Below are 21,262 nucleotides of genomic sequence, written 5' to 3'. Positions count from 1 at the left end.
GAATAAAATTACCAGAGAAGGGTATTCACAAGTGACAGTTGTGGGATTCCAATTAAGCAACTGAGATGCAAATTTCTACATGAAACTAAATGACCCAGCAATGGCTTTTGAAGGCTATTGTTCTTCATTTACAGAATTTTAAATGAAAAGAATCACAGATGGGAGAGTGGTTGCAAGAATTGCGTGTCTCAGAAGGGTGCTGATATTTATGCTGTAATTCGTGTTCTCAAGACAGATTTATTCATAGATTTAAGTAGGCTGCAACACCCTTCTTGCAGTAGTACTCTGTACTACAGACATGCTGTAGGGAAGCAGCTGCCTGTCTCCTTGGAGCATTCCTCCCCACTGTTCTTTGGGTGCCCACATCTTGGTTTTTTGATAATATTTTGTAATTTTGCTTTATATTGTCAATTTTATATTTCTGTTTGCTGAGCAATGTTGGTTAGGAATCCTCATGCACTTCTCTCAGGGACCATTCTGGGCATCAGAGATTCAGCAGAATTTTAAGGATTGAAGTGCAGTTTTGAGAATATGACCTATATTCAGTTTCTGGGGAAGGTGGTGGGGGAAAAGCTGTTATTATGTATTTGTAATACAAAAAAAAATTAAATGTGTAACTCTGGGTATAATAACCTGCTCTGGCAACTTTCTTGGGTAATCAAAATTGAGGAGAAGGAGAAGGTGTCTCAGCTGTTCTTTGTTCTAAGTTAGCCATATTTGGTTTGTTGTCTTACTCTCTGCCAGGTGTAGCAGTGGCTAATGGGCCAATTTTGATTTTGCCCTCAGTAAATAATTGAAACCTGTATAGTTAATGGTGTAAGCAGAATCAGACTCTGGTCACTAATGGGGAGAAAAATCAAAACCAAGTAACCTTTCTGTGGCTCATTCATGTTTCTACTTTGATCTTTGAAGTTTATTACATTGATGTGCCATAATTTTCAAAGTTTAGTGACGAAAACCAAATGCATGGAGATGTTAATAATGTCAATTTTCGATTTTCAGCATATGACCATTTTATATTTAAATCATACATTTAAAGTATCAGTATAATTTGTTAGAAAACCAGTAGTAACTTCTTTTGAGTCTTGATTTTCCTTGTTTGCTCTGCTAAAAAGAGAGTTCATGGATTTTCCTACTGAAGAAAGATTGTCCTTTTTATTTCCAGTTTCCTCTAAATATGTGATTGAGAATTTCTGGGATGCCATGTCTAAGGACATTCCTCTGTTTGCATTTGGTGTTAGGAGTTAAAAAGCAAAAGCAGTGGCATGGTCTAGGTGACAGGTCTGGTAGCATTATTGTGCACAAAAGCAGATAAGCTGTACACTCAGAAGAAATTAAACTTGTTTTTCATGGTGGAATTTTTATATTTTCCAGCTAATGGCTATACAGCTTCTTCAACTGTCTTTTTCTTTCAGAGCCTTTGGACAGATAAGGTGTCTTTTTCCTATTAAGCAAAACACAAAGTTGATGTGTGAAATTAGTATTTTTCCCTGTGGGTATCTAAATAAGGAAAGTCAAGTTCTTGAGTGTTTGGGTGTTTTATTGCTCATTTTGTCAAAATAAAAAAAAAAAAATCTTCCAACATTTGATAGATCAAGACAGCTTAACTTTTACTGTGAGGCAAAGCAGTACAGTTAAATGAATGGTTGCATAGGATGCTGCTTAGCTAACCTCATTTGCAACACTGAGAAGATAGAACATACATCAGCAGCTGACCATCAGACCAGTAAGTTTGCTTTCAGGTACTGGAAGGTAAAGACTCATAAACCAGAACTATGCATCCGTGTGGTGGATGAATTTTGAACTCCAAAGCGAGATTTGGAGTATACCATTTGGAGTATACCCATTGTTTTTGCTAGCTGATTGGAAATACTGATTTTCTTTTTTGCAACTTTCACATTGTCTAGACTAGCTAAGACAATGAGGTTAGGCTCACACAGTCACAAGTGCCAAGTTTCAGAGGCTCACCAGGCTACATTTTCACTAAATGGGTTATTGTAATATATTTTATTTTGTGTTTGCAATGGCTAAAACTTTGTTAGCTCAATTGCTGTTAACTTAGCCAGAAAGCAGTAACTCAGTAAGTCCTGGCAATGCAGTCATGGAAATAAACCTTGAGGTTTCTGCTGATGACTGGCACAAGCAATCACTGCAGTCAGTGTCAGGGATCTCCATTCAGTTGCATTCTCCATTCAGTGAGGTTGCACTTGGGAAGCAGCTACCAAATGGATTGCAAACCTCTTCTGTTCCTTTGTGAAATGTACTGGCTGGTTCAAGCATACTTAGTGAAAAATTACATCCCATTTTTAGCCTTGTCTTGGGATATTCATGCTCTAGTGATTAATTGATAAGTAGGGATGACACTCATGAGGGATGATTGTGTCTAAAGATAAAATGTCATTTGTCTTGCATACTTTTACATTTCCACTCTCCTATTTTACATGGTACTCATGCACCAAGTATAAAACTGGAATTGCAGTTTGCTTCAGAAGCATGTGAGACCCTCAGATCAGCTCATCTTATTTTGTAGCTTCTTTCATTTCCTTTCATTTCCTTACCTTTTATGAGAAATGGTGCCTGGTAATTTTTTTCAACCCTAATTTTTCAAGGAAGACCTGTGCTGACAAAAAGATGGGCCATATATTGTGCTGGAAAATGTGTGTGGAGGGGCTCTTAATTCTTAACAGGAAATCCAGCAGCTCTTGGTATTTTGCTAGCTTTTGTTGGCTAAAATACACCCACTGCACATATCATCTTGGTACAGCATCGTTTGGAAATAGGTCAGTTTGCCAAGTGTATAATGATTCTTAATCTCTCACTGCTGTGTAACTTTCTGAAACTTCAGTAAGCTGAATTTTGGCTTTGATTCTATATATACTCAGGAGCTGCCATTAAACTCACTGTTTGATGCAATGATAGTGTTGAAAAGCAGTTGAAGAACTTGCTTAAACAGTGAAGGATAATGGCAACCTTGTCTCCTCAAAGGGCTTAACTAAATGTTTTATTTTTTATTCATGCCTTTAGTCAACTTTTAGAGTGACCTTTATGTTGTAAGCATATTCTCGGAGGATCTTCTCTGTCTAGGATACTGACAAAGAGATGATGTATTGTGTGATTTAGTGGTCACAATGTACTTAGATAAGTGCAGACAGACTTAAATGTTTGGAAAAAAAAAGGATATGAAGAACAAAATTCTATGATGTTCCTTAGGATTTGTGTAAAATAATTAGTGGTTTGATTAAGATGAGATAAAACTGAGATGTGCAATTGGTACCAGTGGGTGGGTTTGATTGCTGGCATTTACAGCAAAGTTAATCCAAAAAACAGCTCTTTGAGTACATTTCTGGAATTATTCATGTGCTTTTGATCCATCTTCATGTGGAACTTGTTCTTTGCATGTTTGTGACAGAAAGAACAGTGATTTTATCACAGCAGAGTCTATTGCAGACATCAACACCTGATAGTGCAATCCCAGCTAAAACAAAAGATATTGCTGGGTCTTGAGTGCATTTTTAAACTGCCCATAAACCCACCAGTTAAACCCAGCAATCCTCTTTTAACACTTTGTCTAATGATTGTTGTTTCCCTGTTTAACCTCAATATTCCAGTGAGGTAGTATTACAATAGAACAGTCACACCATTTTTAAGTCTCTAGAAAACAGATTTTCCTCACCAGGCAGTCAGTTTGGAGTCAAGAGACTCAACAAGATGTTTTGTGAAAGGAAGTAAGTTGCACTTTCCACCTTTCCATCAGGAAAGGTAGTAGAAGAGCAAGCCTTTTTCAAGACTGACACATGAACTCTTAGCAGAGGAAATGGTTTGACAGATGCAGTGCTAAGCATATATCTCTTGGCAGCATTGGAACATAGGTTTCCCTGGGCAGTTGGTCTGTGCTAAGCATTGTAATTGAAATCCCCATTTCATCAGCAGTGACAGCGTGGAAAAATCCACTCTTGATTCAGCCCTCTGTGTAGAGACAATCTCCTCACCTTCCTGGGAATGGGTTGTTGTGCTGAACCTCACTATTATGCAGCAGCAGCTACTAGGGCAGCAGACACAGGCTGTGAAGGAACAGATTCCTCTTCTGGGTTACATTAATGAAGAGTATTTCAGGATTTTTTTAACAACTCAAGGAGACTGGCAAGATACTCAGAGTAGTGCACTAGAATGCAAATAGTGTATTGAAATAACTGGTTTAACAACTACAGTTAAGCCTGTTTAAGTTAAGCCAGCTGTGTGGTTGGTGCTGTCCAATGATGTAAAGATGATAATCAGTAAAACCACCTATTAAGGAGTGGAAAAGAGGTCAAACAAATGAAAAATCCATGTGTTGGTTCTTGGAAACACATTGGGAAAGTGGGAATTGCAGCAGTGGGAATTGCAGCAGTTGGTATGGACGCATCATCAGGTTGAACTGGTATGAAGGGAGATAGTCCTGAAATGGTGTTAATTGTGCAGCACAGTCTAGAACCTCCAAGAATCTGATTATTTTATGCTAGCACAAAAGGTAGGAGTATTTAAATTATGTTTGCTGATGGTGCAAAGCTAGCAGTATAGAAAATAATTGCATACCACACAGTAAGAATTAGCAAACAAAGAGGAGTGCTTGGGTGTTCTACTTACAGGTGAGCTACCAGTGTGATATTCTGGAGTGAGGGGGAGAGAGAAAGATTAGCACATTCCCCAGAGCTTGGCTAAAAGAGTGGAAATCTTCCAGTACAGAAAAGGAAATATGTCACAGTTGTGGTCATTATGTTCATGAAAGATGCATTCAGGCAGTAACAGGCAAAGTGTGGAAATATAATAGGATAGTGAAATGAATGAAGAAAGAAGAGGAAATTTAAAAGGTATTTGATTTATTTAGCAAAATCAAGCCAGATAACAGAGGTCATAACTTTCATGGGAAGGGAGAGAGGGAGAAAGAAACTTCATTTAAGGCATAGAAGAATGGTGGACAGAGGAACAAATATAAATAAACTGTTCAGGTGTGTATTTGAAGGAAGGTCTCTAATTATTAAGGGAGCACCATAATAAATAATCTTCTGATAGAAATAGTCCTCCAATAGAAGAAATGAAGGCCAAAGTTTTGTTTCAGTGTGCATCAATCACTTGGGCAGGAGTACATGATGTGTTTATTTGTGGGAGAGGACAGCGTGTCTGTGATGTAGGCAGGCCTTGCACTCCCATCTCCCATTAGATAACTGCACAGTGCCACTGACATTAAACTAAAGGAGGCAAGGCTTGGTTTTTTGTTAATGTGAAAAAGAATAATTATGCATATTCCTCTATTTAATAACCTGTTTAAATACTATTACAGTTTTGTGCAGTAGTTAATAATTACTGAAAATTTTTCATAACCTAAGAATATTTATTATATAAGTTATGTATTCATTAGGAAAAAAAATAATTTGGGGTTATGAAAAATCTTACTTTTATTTTTTTTTTTTTGCACTTAGGCTGTAGAGATACCTAGAAAGAATGCTTTTCTTTGGCTATCTCTAAGTAAAATTAAATTACCCAGTCATTGCCTAATCTTGTGATGGTACCAAAAAGAACTGGGCACAGCTGATTTCAGATCCAATTTCAAATGGATAGTATTCTGTACTTCTTGGGGGAATAAAGATCATATAGAAGAGCACAGACCAGTTGCTTGAAACATCTATAGATCTGATTCAGCAGAGCTCAGACACCTTAGGTTTTTGTATGATCAAACTTTGTAGAAGTCAGGAAAGATCTAAGGAACTTGGATAGTGTGAGTCTACCCTGCCTTGCTAAGAAAAACAGGGTAAGTGCCATTTACCTTCTTTATTTTTCTTTGCTTTTGTCTCTAGTAATCTCTGGTAGTTTGTGGATGTAGTGGTTTAATCCCAGACAGCAATTTAGAAGCATAGAGCTGTTTACTCCTTCCCCTACACCTCATGGGATGGGAAGGAGTATCAGAAAAGGAGAAATAAGGTGGTGGTGTGTCCCCAACATTCTGTTGCTGGAGCTCACTTAAATATTTCAGTGATTTTTTTTAGCCTAGTATCTTTACCATTTGACCTCTGACATGGATGTAACATCTGTGCTAGTGGTAGCTGTGACCTCATTTATTTTAGCATGGTTTCAAAGACTTGGTAAAGGTAGTGGAAAAAAGATGACCTCAGTGATCTGCTTTAGGTAAGAGTCTCTGAGATGCCACATCTCCTGTGAAGTTGAACTCATGACAAATTAAGCTTCTCTCAAAGGATGGCAAGAAGCAAGCTGAGAAGTAAGCAAGTGTAAATAGTCCTGATTCACATATTTTGATCACGTACCAGTAAAAAAATTTAAATTTACCAATAAAATCTATTACCAACATCATGTGGGGAAATATAAAAATGTCATTTACGTTTGGTTCTGTTGTATTGAAGACATGGTGCTGTATATTTTATATGAAAATGCTGATTTGTATTCCAACCACGTGTTGTATTTATTGGCTGTATTTTAAAAATTGATAAATATATTAGTACATTATTTCCAACAGCGAAAATAGATGACTCAGAGTCCTGACATCTTTAGACAACATTTACATGCAAATCTGTAACTCTTCCCTAAAGAAGAGCTAACTGGAATCCATGTCAAAAGATAAACAATAAAAACACTATATCTGTATATTTTTGTTTATATATTGCTAAGATGGATATGTAATAAAACCAAAGCTATCAGTGATGTATCTGACAGATATAGATACTGCACATATAAATATTGGTGTAACTACTGATACTGCCATTCCCTTTGATATGAACTTTATATAAAGTTTTGAATATTATGCAGTATTCCAATTGCCATGCCAAGGATGACAACCCAGGGTTTATGTCACTGGGGAAGATGTCTGGAGCTGTGTTAGAAGTGAAATTGGAATGAAGTGAGGTAAATGCAGAAGCTGAGGACTTGATGGAACCAAAGCTAGGGAAACAGTAGTAGGGTACATGATTTAAGTAGGGAAACTATACAAAGTTGCATCAAACTATAGGCAAGGCAGGATCAGTAGCTGAGTTAAAAATAAGTGCTAATTATGATAAATCCAAAATGAGTAACAAGTAGAGGTGTACAAAAGAAACTGGTAAGCAGCAGGATCAAGGACCTGGGCTGAGGAACAGGAAAAATGATAGAGGGGATTGAAACAAGCTTCTGGAGTGGGAAAGAGAGCCAATCCAAAGTGGGATCTATCTTGTTAGGCTCTTAGCCATTGGAGAGACTGCTCATAACTATCTGATTATGATAAATCTTGGAAACTAAATGGGCTCTTTTCTGAACTGTGATACATTATTAATAATGACAAGGGAAGGAAAGTCATGTTCTGTTATGCTTCTGTTCTGTGCAAGCTGGGTGATCATTTAGGGAAGATGAGTTATTTCTCAGTCACTCAAATAGAAGCCTGACTAACATTTTGTTGTGAGAAATAGTTTTGAACATTCGTGCCTCTGGGCATGCACCTAGAAGGTTTAGAAGACTATTGACACAGTCTGGACTCACCAAAGTTCTCTCTTAATCAAATTGCTGTATCAGTGAAAGACCCAAAAAGTGACAGAAGTATAGTATCTTTCCAGCATCAAGGGAGATGAATAGACCAAACTGGATTATTATGAACTGGTTTACTTTGAAATTAATTTTGAGTTAAATAGTGAGAAAGAGACATGGGATTCTGCTGTGATGATATAAAGAAAATGACTGTAATATGAATGTCATTAATACTGTTTAAAGTATGACTAGGATTTTGAGAACATTTTCCTAAAGAAATATGAAATGTTATAAATATTATAAATTTGGTTGGTCAAGGCAACTTTTAAACCATAGAATTTTGTGAGGCATTTAGCTTGTACAGCTACACAACATTGTCATTAGAAAATGAGCATTGTATAATTTCAATAAAACACTAGGAAGAATTATCAACTCCCTGATAGGTCTTGGGAGGCAATTACCAAAGAGAATGTTCCTGGTGAGTTCCACAGAGATCTGATCTGGAGTCATTAAATGTTCTCCTCAGGTATTTGGAAGCAAATACACAGTTGGTTTTGATGACCTGGAAGTTGGTGAAAGATAACAGTGAAGGTATGGACTGTCCTGGGTCACTTAATGAACTGTGCCTGTACACAAGTGTATTTTAAAGTAGCTCAAAGAATTCCATATCTGTGAATAATACGTGCAAGATATACCACACAGTGTGGTTAGGATTACAGGAAGAGATAAAAACAAGTGAACATATCTTTCTAGAATGCAGTCATCACTGAAAAACATTTCAAGAGTCATAATATAACCAAAGTGCACTGTCAGCTCCCAGTTCAGTGTTAGATCTGAAAGGTTTGACTGAATTCAGCATCAGCCTCAGCTGATGTGGTAAGTAGTAAGTTCTTATTCCCATACTCACTAATCTGACATCAGATGGGGCTGATGCTACATTTATTCTGGTGTCAGTCTTTTAAAAGGATGTTAAAAATGTGTTCAAATACAGACACCTCCACTATTTGAGAGCACAACTCAAGCAGATAAGGAAAGGAAAGCGAGGTACAACTTAGTAGGGCAAGCTTTCAGGGAAAGTAACACATGCATTTTTCTTTTGTTGTCCTCCAATTGCTTTGGGATACTTTCTGGGAAAATGTGTTTTAGAGCAACATCTCAGTGTGAAGGTTATTGTATGATCTGTGATGAATTTTAAGACCCTGTGTGTAGTATCCAAAGGTGATGATCTGTTGCCTGACTTTAGACTTCACAAGAACTGCCACAGTTGTACAGCCTTGTATCCAGTAATGTGTTCTGCTGCTCTGACTGCTGTGGGCATAGTGAGTCCATCATCTCCAGTGGATTCAAAGGGTTTTCTCAACATTTCTGGGGGGTGTTGCTAACCAAAGTCAGCTTGTCCAAAATACATGCAATTTAGAAATTCAGCTGATACTTTCTGAGGGTAACTCACCTAATCTTATTTGGATTTTGTTTTTGTTTGTTTGGTGTTTTGTTTGTTTGTTTATTGTTTTTGTTTGTGGTTTTTGTTTTTTATTTTGTTTTGGGTTTTGTTTTGGTTTGTTGAGCTTTTTTGTCTGTTGGAGAGGATATTGCAGGAAACAGAATTTGGACTTCACAGTAGGTAAAAAAGAATAGAGCATTTTAAAGAAAATCTTTGAGATGGCAAGAGGACAAAGAATAGATTGGAAATGGCAGACTGAACAATACTAGTTGAGGACTAATGTGGAAAACATCGGTTTTCCACATAATAAGGGGTTTCTGGTAAAGTGCAGCTAACAGTGAACACTGGTCTCTTAACCCTTTATAATCATCAAAATTCAGTTGATTTGCTTTCTTGTTTTCTTCTTCAGATTGGTTCTTTATAACCAAACAAGAAGAATTACTGCACACATTTGCTGGTTTTATTTGGGAAATAAATTAAAAAGTGGCGCTTTTATAATCAAGCAGGTCTGTCTGCAGTTTCTATTCTCTATGCAGTCATATCTGTTTTATTGCATGCTGGTTTTTATTGAACTCCAGTTTCTTCCTTCAGTTCCACATTATTTCAAGGTTTTGTGTGATTTTTAGCAAATTTTTTGCCCTACTGGTGAGAGCTATCAGCTAGGTGGAGAAGCATCCTTAATTTTATGATTGCCCTTATCAACCATTTACCCAGCAGAAGGCTGAGGTTGGAATTATTCTGGTGGAGTTTGCTGTGGCCACTTGTAATACAATCTCTGATAAACTTCTTAAAAGCCATGGTTTTATTTTAACGGGAATCACTGTCTTCCTGTTTATATGGATTTTTAAAGCGCTTACACGCAAAACAGTGTTGAAAATGATTATGATCCAATTTCACTTTAAATTCTTGTCATTAAAATTAACTTTTTCTTGAAAAATAAGCTGAAAAGCAAGAACTTCTGCTATATATGGCACAGGATTTCTCAGTCTTGCATTTCAATGCTTTCCTCTGACCAAACAAGAAATGCCCTACTGTTAAAGGTGGGGATAGTCGAATTTAGGTCCTGTGTAGGCAGCAGCTTTTGACTACAGCTTTGCAATGTCTTTTTTTGTTTCTATTCTGTACCCAACCACTTTAATTATTGAATCCTAAAAATCTGATATACTGAAAATCAGTATCAAATATGCCAGGAAAAAAATACCCTGTAATTTTTCTTCTTTATTACACTTGACTGGAAAAACAAATTGTAGTCTAAAGTGAAGTGTGCAGGAGCACAAACAGTAAATAGAATTAAAGCACTTCACTTGCTCCAGCTTCATAAAAGCAATAAGAATAAATGCAGGAATATTAGCGCTCTTCATAGTTTTGCCACATGTTTTAAGAAGCTATCTCCAGTGCTGAATGTAAACAGTAGCATTTGTTTCACTGAATGTGGAACAGTAATTCTCTAATCCTTTTGATTACTTATAGAAATTTTTGGCCAGGTAGGTTTTCAGTCCTAGAAAGATACATCTTGCACCAAATTACTGTCACAGGATGGTAAATATATGCAGAAGTAAATGGAGCAAATCCAATACCCAGTAAGTATGGTTCCTCTTGGTAGGAAGATGATGTGCTTGATCTGTATTCACATGTGTACCCAGATTGCTACCTCTGAGCTGCTTCAGCGTCTAATTTTGTGGTACTTTCTGCACATTAAATGTTTTGGGACTTATCCAAGGTAAGAGAGCAGGATCCAGATGCATTGCAAGAACCTGCTACCTACAAAGAGTCTAATGAAGAAAGATCACAGTTTCAGAAGAATAGAATTTGGGCATAAATATATGTGTGTCAGTTTTGATTCTTGATGTAAAAGGGATTTTGCTTTATAAAGTTGCAGCTCTTAGAACATGGGTTTTAGTCAATTTTCAACTGGATATAATTTCCAAGCTAAATTCCAAATGTGAGTTTTGGGTATTGAGATGTTCTGTCTCCTGTTAATTTCTCCAAAATTGAGATTTACACTATTGTTGACTTTAAAAGAAGAAAAGGTATGCAAGGAATGACAGTGATGATCCTGAATATAAATGATATCAAGCAAATTGATTCAAGATAAAATTACCAAATCAACCTTTTTTAGTCTATATTTTATGGAATATCTAATCTGTGTTTGGCAGTAATTTACTCTTGCCCATGAATTTCTGACAGTTTCGATTCTTTGGTCTTATTAATCAAAGTAGTCAGCACCAGAGCAATTTTTATGAGGCTCACTAGGCATAAAAGATTTATTATCAGATAAATCAAAGAAACAACTAGCATCTTAATAGGGTGAACAAAGTGGCATGTAAAAGATCATTCAAGACTACATGCTTTTGACACTTGTGTATTGCATTTACTGCTAGAGTCAGAGGTTCTGCTTCCATTTTCATTAAAATACTCATGACCATGGCACAATTGCTACCTTTAGAGCAGGATTTTTCTTCTTCTTCTTCTTTTTTTATCAATACACATGTACATACATACATATACATATGTATATACATATGTGTGTATATATATATATATATATATATATATATATATATATATATATATATATATATATATATATATATATATATATATATATGAGTCAAGCAGTCACGGGAACAAAGAGTCATTTTAGATTATCCCTATAGTCAACTAAGCACCTGAGGGACCAAGACAATTCACCAAATAACTAAGCCATGCTCTTGAGGCCGAGAGGGGAAGGGCTGAGCCCTTGGGCACTCTTGCTGATGCCAGGCTCTTGTGTGCCCCAGCTGGTGCTGGCTCTTACGTGAACATGAAGCAGGGGTGATCAGGGTGTTCCACTGATACAACGGGAAACTTATCTTGGCAGTTTTAGTGTGAATTCTCTCCTTGAACTCAGTGCCTGACAGTCAGCACTAACCCAGAGAGCAGTGGTGCAGCCACAGCAGAGGTGGCCCAGCTGATGTGGGTTTAAACTCCAGGGTCTGGTTACATCAGCCTCTCAGCCACGTGTCCAAAGGCAGGAGGAGGAGAACCTGAGTCTGCTTCATGAACCTCCTATGAAGAGAACACAAATGCTTTTAAGAACTAAAAGCTAACCCCACCCAGCATCAGTAAGCTAATCAGAAGTCTGGATTTGTCTTTTTAGAATATAGGGGGCAGAGAAAGTTCTGACAGCCTGTGTTCCACATGAATCTGGTGATGCTGAAAATACTCAGGTCTCATTAATGGAAGTCTTGTAGGTAGCTTTCATATGTTTTGTGTAATAAAAAAATAACAGAAGACAGATTGAATTTATTCTGTGTTAATAACCAGAAAGGATGTTTCTGGATGGCTACCAAGTGATGCAGAACTGTGAACAATACAAAAGAAACCCTACTGTTCTGTATTCCACTCAATGCATTCTTTTCCAGGAGAAACATATTTAACTTCAGCATTGTTTTTCTGTGTTTGTGGGCCTAAGTGCGATTGAAAATAAGGCTGCCTGTGGGATGAGCAGCTTACAGAAATGCTGTTGTCTCGTAGCCTTTAATGTTTACCTCCCTGATACTCCAGTTAAGTGAGTTATGGCTGAAAATGGTTGCTGTGGATTATTCACTTTGGAGTGTATGTAAGGTGTAAGGGAGCTACATGCAGTTCTCTTATTTCTCTTCTCGATAGAGCTTGAAAGGTGTGGTTTTAAAACATGCTGATAACATCCAGTAGTCGCTGCTAACATCTGACTGCAGCTGCACATTTTCTTTAGCTTTCTTTGCTTACTTACAGTTTCATCTGTGTGAATATTTCTTGAAGAGTAGATTTTTATCTTTTTTTTTATTCTTGGGACAAATCTATGAGGTGTAGAATTTCTAAGCTGTTGTATTTGTCAATAACATGTCAAAATAACTAAATATCTCTATGTACTTTTTATGTGACTGCTACTCGGTAGTATTTGCATTCATAATAGAAAGGACTAATCTCTGGTCTTCAGGCAGACTGGGATGTGGACTGGTCCATGTTTGGGACAGCTTTTTGGTAGAATATATAAAACTACAGTTAAAAGAACTGTTAAATTCAGTGGATTAAAGGATGTGATTTGGACAGTGGCTAATGAGACTTGCTTGAAATATGTACATAGTTCAGAGTACTCCTGGAGTAAATTTGGAAGCATCTACTTGATGATTAGTGTTGAGTTTCACATCCTTCTATAAATTGGAGAAGTATCTGGAAGGTGACAATGTGTAAGATAGAATCCCAGTTCCATGTCTATCACAGATCTCATGTAGCTTTAGTAACTTTTCAAAGATCTCAGAAGAAGCTGTCTTCTTAGGGCCATAACCTTGCAAGATCCATACCAGAAAACAAAGATGTATGTAGATTTTGCAGTGGAGAATTGGCAGCACAGATGGCTGGTAAGAAATCAGTCGGTCAGTGGCACACCAGTGTTGTAACACACAGTTCTGTTTATTCCCTTCACTGGGAGCTCAGTTTGCTTCATTCCCAGTGCCAAATCTAGCTAGCCAGGGCTTTGTTTTCCATAACTTCACCAGGATTTTCTTGAGTGCCATAGACACCACGAAGGCATAAAGGTCTATTCTTCAGCACTCAGAGGTCAAACAGTTTAGGTCCAAGATCCCACGGCCTCTTTCATGGGACTTAGCACTGATGGAAAGAGTCAAGAGCTGCTCTAATCACTAATGTGGAGAACTTGAGGGACAGATTGTTTTCATTTTCATGAGGTTGTCTCTTGTATCTTACATTTTTATTGAAAACTATTACGAGTGAATTCTGTTTGGTGTATTTGGATTCTTACTCTACCTGACCTGATGCATCTGAGGTGGCCTCTGGTGTAATGTTTTTGCTATAACTAAGAGAGGTGGTTCAGAAACAGTTTTACACACTGGTACATCAAATTATACTATATTACCTACAAGTTTCCTCACTGGGCCGTTTTGTGGTTTTTTTCTTTGTTTTTTAATTAGTAATATTGACTCCTTTTTCTTTTGTTTGTTGGTTGACTTTAATTTGGCGTTTCACTCTGGGAATTGAAACAAAATAGTTTCTTTCTGCAGGTGAAATCCTTGTAAATTCAGTCTGGCATTTCACAGTTTAGGTTTTGATTAATTTGTTTACTTTTTGCTTCAGTTTTGAGACTTATCTGCAGATGCATGCTATAATGAGATTTTAATCTCTTCCAGATAAGTTGATTTTTCTGCTTTCCTCTTAAGTACAGTCCTGTTAACATGATGAGATACTACCAACTAGATTTCCCTAGAGATTCAGGTGTGCCTGTGGTCAAAATCTGGCTGCTAATGGTGTATCAATTCCAGGTGATTCACTGCGTAGATTCATAGCTTTGGATGGGGAAAATATGTGTTTAAGTGTTGCAATAATCTGTACATCCTACATTGTTTTATGGAGTAGAGTTTGCAGGTAAAGTTTCTTCTCAACTAACCTGAAACCCAAAGATGCATCTTATTACACTAGTGACAGTGACTTGAGCAGTCACAAATATTTTGACACTTCAGTTTGCAAAGATAAACCATGGCCTTTTACACATGTTGTGTAAATTGATGTTGTGTTGGAATTCCCATTGAGTTATGGCTGCGCTGATGGTGGCTTCTTTTTAAGAATTGCACTACTTGATTGTTATTTTTTTCACTAGTATTTGCTTATCAGCATGTAAATGCCAGGTATTCTGTGGTTTATGGTGTTAAGAATGGTATTTGAAACATCATATTCCCTTTGCTTGGCGACTCTTGTATCCACTAATCTATACCATTATTCATAAACTTAGTTTCATTGCTTCATTAAATTTAATGTTTAGGTTTAATACTCTGAAAATTGGTATTCTAGAGTCAGGTTTACCTGTGTTCACAAAGTAAGTAGTGTGAGTCGCTTCCTCACTGAAGAAGATATTAGCATTTATGTGTAAGAAAATGAGACCCTCATATCAAGGGTGAAAGTTAGTAATTCCTGTTTCCCTGCAAAGGATTGATTTGTGATATTAGATAATACTAGGATGTATTTCACACCAAATCTTCCGCCCCATATGTTTCACAGACAATGGAGCTGAGAATTAGAAAGCCAGCTTTCACTTAAGCATTTGTACATCAGCATGGGAATATATACATGAGCAGTGAAGAATATATGTACTGGAAAAGTAAGGGGCCTGGAATAAGATGAGGTGAAACACCTCTTGTGTTTCTGGTGGAAGGATAGAGGTGGACTTCTGAAAGGTTTATTTGTTCATGCTATATGTGTCTCTACACACTCAGCTGTCCATAAATATTCTCCCTGTATACTTTCCTGTATGTATTTGGTTTAGTGCTGAAATTATTTATTGTTCAGTAAATGCATCCATTAACTGAGTTCCAATTCATTCTTTACCAGGAGAAGGATAGATTTAGAAAACAATGGGCATTGAAGTGCAGAAGTCTGTTGACGTGAATTTTTTAAAATTGTGTTAAAAATAAATTTATAAAAATAATATTCATAGGTAAAATACTGAGATTATCAAAATGAATCATGGGATGAACTGATGCAAAATGTAGATATTGCAGAATCCAAATTACTATATTCATGAGGATCATCATTAATTATGTAATTCTAGATACACACATATTATAGCCTAAAAATGTATTGTAGTTTTACAACTGACTAGCTGTTTGATGTGGCAGAATGTAGTCTTTGCATATGTATTAAAATTATTCATAACTGAGTTGCAGTCTAGATGAACTGCTGTATTCTTATGTCTTGCTTCAATACATTTTCTTACCCATTTTATCATGACATTATATTGGAAATTTTTCTAAAATTTAGAATGATCCACGGGGCATTTTCCAAAACCACTATCAGCATTTCTTAAAAACATGCATTTGCAGTTTACATTTAAGAATACTTTCAGAAGGTTTAGTTGCAGTACATATTTTCTATATATAATTGTTTGCTGTTCTTTTTTTTTTTTTTTAAATGTTTTATTTAGATGAAAAAGGGATATACATTGAAAAATTAGGGCTGTGCATTTAATTAAATTCTATGGGCTTATCCATTCTCCAGCTTACAACTATAAATTGGTTCTTTTAAAAATGGTGAAATGTTTATAATGCATTTTTATGGCTTGCCCACAGATGTTGTAGGAAAGTTACAAAAATTAATTATATACCTATGGAGTGTGTGATGTCTTACACCTCCCCCAAACTTGTCAGGGCAACAAGACTTTTGCTGAAATAAAAGAAGCAGGATAGGGAGGCTTCCTGCCAACATGATATGCAGTTTGAGTGACTGTAAGATAGTCACAGTTACCTTATCTGGTGGCTGGTCTATAAACATTGACTAATTTCTGTACACAGGCCAGACATCTTTATTTCCAATAGAATTTAAATGAAGAAGTCTGCCTGTAGCAGTATGCAAAAGGGAACCTATGGTGATACATACTGTGTATCTTACTTTGCCAACCACGTTGTTTTTTCAGTCTTTCTTTTAATGTAATTTGCAAGAAGAAAAAGTTTGGCTTTCAGAAAGAAAAATTTCCACATTAGCAGTGTAGAATAGTCGTTAGTTGGTTGGGTCTTGTATAAAACTGGAGAAGTCTGATACTGTAGCTGAAATCTTTTGCTTTGCAGTGAATGCTTTAGAAATGGGTTACTGTGCTTCTGCATGGTGATGCAGAATTTTTTTTTTGCTTGTTGTCAAAAGCAATTAGAATCTAATTAAATTGGGTGCAAACCATGTAATGAATACTTTGCATTAGATAAATGTCTTGATGTTGAATAAAAGAACAGTACCTTTTTAGGTGTTATTGTTTCATGTCTTGCTGAAATATACTCAAGATTCCTGTTCATAATTAAATAGAAAGCAATTTTAAAAAAAACCAAATAGGTAAGTGTAAAAGTTAACCATGACAAATCTACATGACGAAGAGCTTTGTGATCACTGCTGCCATGACCATGGTTTGCCTGTAGAAGGCCTGAGGTATAGCAATTGCTTTACATTCAAACAAAAGACACAGTCCTGGCTGTACACTCCCTGTTCCCTCAGAAGTGCAGCATCTTTGTGTTTATCAAAAGATTTTGCAAAGCATCAAAATTGTTTAGACTCAAAGTGATGCAGGAAATGCTGTTGCAAGAGTGAAGTCTTCCACATAATTCTGCAAATAAAATGGGGAAAAATTAGAAATAAGGAAAGCCAGAAGAAGGATGGTGCAATACATCTGGTTTACTTTATCTCTCTGGGGAGGTTTCTGGCTGGATTTGCTGGCCAAGTGTAAGTATCCATAAAGAGAAGTCAAAAAAAATTTCTTTTTTGACCAGCCTATTAATCCACCTCCTATATGAGCTCATCCTTATATAAACTAAATAAAATATTTTCCTGTACTGATGTTTATTCATTTAAATCCTGTGCTCAAATGTTTAGGAGTGATGTACCAGATTGTGGAGGCTGCCTTCTCTTAACTTTTCAGCAGGATATTATTTCCTTTACACAACATGTGATACAGTGGTTCAGAACAGTAGTATCATAGTGAAAGTTCATAGTTCAACTTAATTTTCTCTTGGGCAGAACCAAAGCTCCTCTCATAAATTAACCCTGTGCCTCTTCCCAGCTTGTAACAGTTTGTATACCTGGTGTGCTTCTCTGAAGTGATGTCATAACAGAAATCAGTGTTCAGATGATGGTTACTGGAAGTTTTTGCTTTAGCAAAAAGTAGACAAGAAAAACACCTGAAATGACTGGTTTCTGAAATCTTAGAGCTCAGTAGCAGCAAGTGTTGGACCATGCACTGATTTGAGAGGGTTGACCTGCCTCAAACCATCTGTGCAAGAGTGTTTGTCTGTGGTTAGCAAAAGGTTTTTCTCTGTGTGCAGTCCAGCATTTTCCACCGTTAGTTGGGTGGCAGTTTGGGAGAAGCACATGGTTCTCCAAGCAGCCTCTCCCATCTGTTCTGCCAGCACAAGCAGTGTAGATAAAAGATATTTGATGGACTTTCTGGGAATCTTGTAATTAGAAGGTGTCTCTTGGTGGATATCCTGCACAAAAAGAGACAGACTGGCTGGAAGCTACTGAGAGACCAGGATGGGTTTGCATTTACAGGCTAATAGCAAGCTAGTGGTATTAATATCTTTGTTAAGTCTCTGCAAGCAGTGACACTTCTTGCTACCTGTGGGTCTCCAGGTGGTGACAGGCTCATGGTTTACTGTCAGCAGAATTGTTTTGGGGATGAAAGATGGACCACTTGGAAAGCTTAACCTTTCCTTTCTCCTTCAGAGGGAAGACAGCCCTTTTCCCTCTCAGAATAAGACTACATCAATTTTACCAGGCAAGGCTGGAAGTTTTTCAGTCCTGCTTTTTAAACAACATAATGGACAATTTAGGCCAATAACTACCCTTGGTCAGTCCTTCTGTAATAGCAGCCAAGGAGATAGTATCATCAATTTTATTATATCCTTTGGTTTCCTGTGAACCTGCCCTATTGAGTATATATTGGGAAATGCTTAATGCGCTTGCTATTACAATCTCAGAAACTTTTAGAGTCAGTAAAGAGTAACACTGGCTCAAACTTTGGACCTTGTTCCTGAACTTTAATTTAATGTAATTGTTATTTACAGCATTACAGAGTGGTAAACAGCTGCTTGTGCCTGCTGGTTTGTTTTTTTTTTTTTTTTTTTGCTGTTGTTTTGTTGGGTGTCAAGGAGGTTTTTTCCACCTAATGATGCCAACAAAAGTGACCTGGTGTTTTTCCTTTAATTAAAATGGGCCTTTGTGAATTAGTGTGTGAAAATCACGGGATACAGCACTAATTGGAGTTTAGGCAACTGTTCCCCTAACCTTTCACAGTGAAACTTCTAAATGAAATGTTTCAGTTTAATTTAGTAGCTTGAGAGTTTTTCATAGCTAGATATAAAATAATGATTCTTGACCTTTTTGGACAAATAATATTCAGGGTTTTTTCTGATAAACCCTTTACAATATCATTCATTTGTGGCTAGTCTTACCTGTGGCTTGACTGCTTCAGCTCCCATTCAAGAGTAGGCATCCTAAGGACATGGAAAAGACTTCTTGTGGTAAACCTCTGATTCACTGAGCCCAGCAGCCTCCTTCAGGAGGTGGTAGGAGATAGTCTTCAGGTAGAGCCTTGCCCAACCTGACTTTAATGTTTCCAGGGATGGGGCATCTATCACGTCTCAGGGTAACCTATTCCAGTGCTTTATCCTTATTGTAGATTCCTCCTTCCTTATACCTAGTCTGAGTCTACCCTTTATTATTTTAAAACCATTACTCTTTGTCCTATGGCAAGAGATCCTCCTAAAAGGTCTGGCCTTGTCTTTCTTATAGGCCACCTTCAAGAGCTGAAAGGCTGCTGTATTTTCTCCTGGGATTGGTGCTCCAGCCTGCTAATCCCTTTGTTGGCCCTCCTTTGGACTTGCTCCAACAGGTCCATGTCCTTCCTGTGCTGAGGACCTCAGAGCTGGATGCAGGCTCCAGGTGGGGCCTCACAAGAGCAGAGCAGAGGGGCAGAAGCACCAGAATCACCCCCATCGACCTGGCCACCACATTCTCACTTCACTGAAAAAATCCAGATCAAGAGTAAAGTCACTGATAAATTTACAGTTTTCTTGTGTCTTTAGGCTGTGATTATTTATATACTGGAAGGTCACAAGTCAGGTGTTTGTCAGGGATGTATAGAGATAGCAAAGACTTTTGACAGTGTTAATGGGTTCTAAGTATAAAATTCTAGGTGTCCTAACTGAAGTAAGAAAAGTGCTGAAAGTTGCCGTTTTTTAGGAGAGCACTCTGCATAGATTTTGCCAATTAGCAATCTACACTGCAATAGACTAGATCAAAATCAATATTTCTGCCTGGAATTCACACAGCCTCTTTGAGAGACGAGATTAATATGGTTACTGTTCGACTCTGTGTTCTCAATCAGCTCAGTATGTGCACTTGTCATTCATACTTTGTTTTTAGCTTGTTATTCTGACAGAAGAGTCTCTGAGGAATGAAAGGAGAGCCAGTTTGAAGAGTAAAGCAATGTAACATTTACATATTTTCACACTGTTACGGAAGCTGGCTGTTAGGCTTTGAACATTATTTATTCATTTGATGCTATTTGTTACAGACCTCTGAAATATGTTACTGACAGTAACTAAACCATCCGTCTCACTTTAGGATTTCTACTGATTGCTAATTTTGTTGACTAAGTGGTGAAAGAAGCTCAAAATATGTTAAAACTAAAAAGATGTGGTTCTATTAGGTTTTTCCTAATACCCTGCTCCCATACTGAGTCACAAGAGAAGGTTTTTTTTATTGTTGGCACATGCATTGACTAAAACATCATGTTATAGGTCTTGCAAATCATGCAGATCACTTCAGTTTGTGCTGGTGTGTTCTAAAAACCATGCAAATGAGCTTTCCATCATGGTTGTTTACCCAGTGGGTGGAAATACAACCATCATATTCAAACGAGTTGAACCAACTGACTCTAAAAGCAATTACTGGCAACATTGATTTTTCCATTAATTGGCTGAACCCTCTGAAACATGAAGTCTCTAAGGACAGCATCTGAAATGTGTTACTGCTTTTATTGCTGTTATGATTACTAGATTTTGGATGCTACCAAAGTGTCCTGGACTATATTCAAAATTCAAGACACTTCCTGATCTTGAGAACTGAGGAATCTGAAAGACAAAATGTCAAAGGAAATAAACATTTCCAAAGTGCTTTATAATTTCATTATTATTACTATTATTATTTATTACTATTATCATTATTATTATTATTATTGATAATTGTTTAGATGCTTCACTATATAAATGAGGCCTTATTGAAGATGTTGAGTTATAACAAGATAATTCTTGCCGTAGTATGTCAGAAGAGATTTGTTCATACATGGGTAGGTGAAAACACGCCAGGAGTTTTCTATTTGTGTCATGGTTTATCTCCAGCTGGCAACTTTGCAGCTACTCACTCATTCCCCACTTCCCACCCCCAGGTGGGATTTCAAGGAGGATCAGGAGAAATATAAACACTCATGGATTGAGATAAGGACAGTTTAATAATTGAAACAAAGCAAATTATTGTAATAATAATTATTATAGCAATAATAACTACAATGAGAAGGAGAGAGGAATAAAACACCAAGAGAAACAAGTGATGCATAATACAATTGCTCACCACCCACTGACCAGCAGCCATCAGTCTCTCATAGGCTACTCCCCCAGTCTAGGGGAATGATGTTGTGTGGTGTGGAATATCCCTTTGGCCAGTTTGGTCAGCTGTCCCAGCTGTGCTGCCTTCCAGCCTTTTGTTCAGCTTCTCACTGTCAGAGCATGAGACACTGAAAAGTCCTTGACATAAATCTCGTGTTAAATG

General features: G+C 37.1%; 1 protein-coding gene across 1 annotated transcript in view; it reads left to right on the top strand.

Moving 5' to 3' along the window:
- Window positions 1–21,262, top strand: part of RSU1 (Ras suppressor protein 1) — a 99,284-nt gene that overhangs the window by 40,986 nt on the left and 37,036 nt on the right. The window lies entirely within an intron of this gene.

This window comes from Oenanthe melanoleuca, chromosome 2 (assembly GCF_029582105.1).
Source record: "Oenanthe melanoleuca isolate GR-GAL-2019-014 chromosome 2, OMel1.0, whole genome shotgun sequence".
Classification (NCBI taxonomy): domain Eukaryota; kingdom Metazoa; phylum Chordata; class Aves; order Passeriformes; family Muscicapidae; genus Oenanthe; species Oenanthe melanoleuca.
This window is presented reverse-complemented; position numbering and strand designations above follow the sequence as displayed.